Here is a 434-nt window from a genome sequence, read left to right as displayed (position 1 = left end):
AAAATGATATCTAACTTTGTGTCCGGGAGCTTGTTAACTAAACCATTTGTTGTTATTTTACTGTACATTAAATTGGAGCTACCGCCTGTGTTGTGTTAGCACTAACGTCGGTGCTAAAGCTGCTTTTCAGAATTGCGCGTAGTGCTCTTCAAACTGTGTGAAAGAAATATCCAATATCTAACAAATATCTTCTACAAATTATCTTACATCGCTTGCTAGCTACTTTTAATATTGTGTTAGCACCAACACGTTTTCTTGCCAATAGGCATGTGCACTATAAAGAATATCTAACTCATTAAATGTAAACATTTTCAATCAAAATTGAAGCATTTGTGGTTAATTTTTAAAACACAACCTTTAAAACGATTTTAATGTTTTTGTTTCTGGTTTTCTTGCTACCTCATGTTATGTTAGCACTTATGCTAGAGATACTT

This window comes from Dunckerocampus dactyliophorus, chromosome 1 (assembly GCF_027744805.1).
Source record: "Dunckerocampus dactyliophorus isolate RoL2022-P2 chromosome 1, RoL_Ddac_1.1, whole genome shotgun sequence".
NCBI lineage: Eukaryota > Metazoa > Chordata > Actinopteri > Syngnathiformes > Syngnathidae > Dunckerocampus > Dunckerocampus dactyliophorus.
This window is presented reverse-complemented; position numbering follows the sequence as displayed.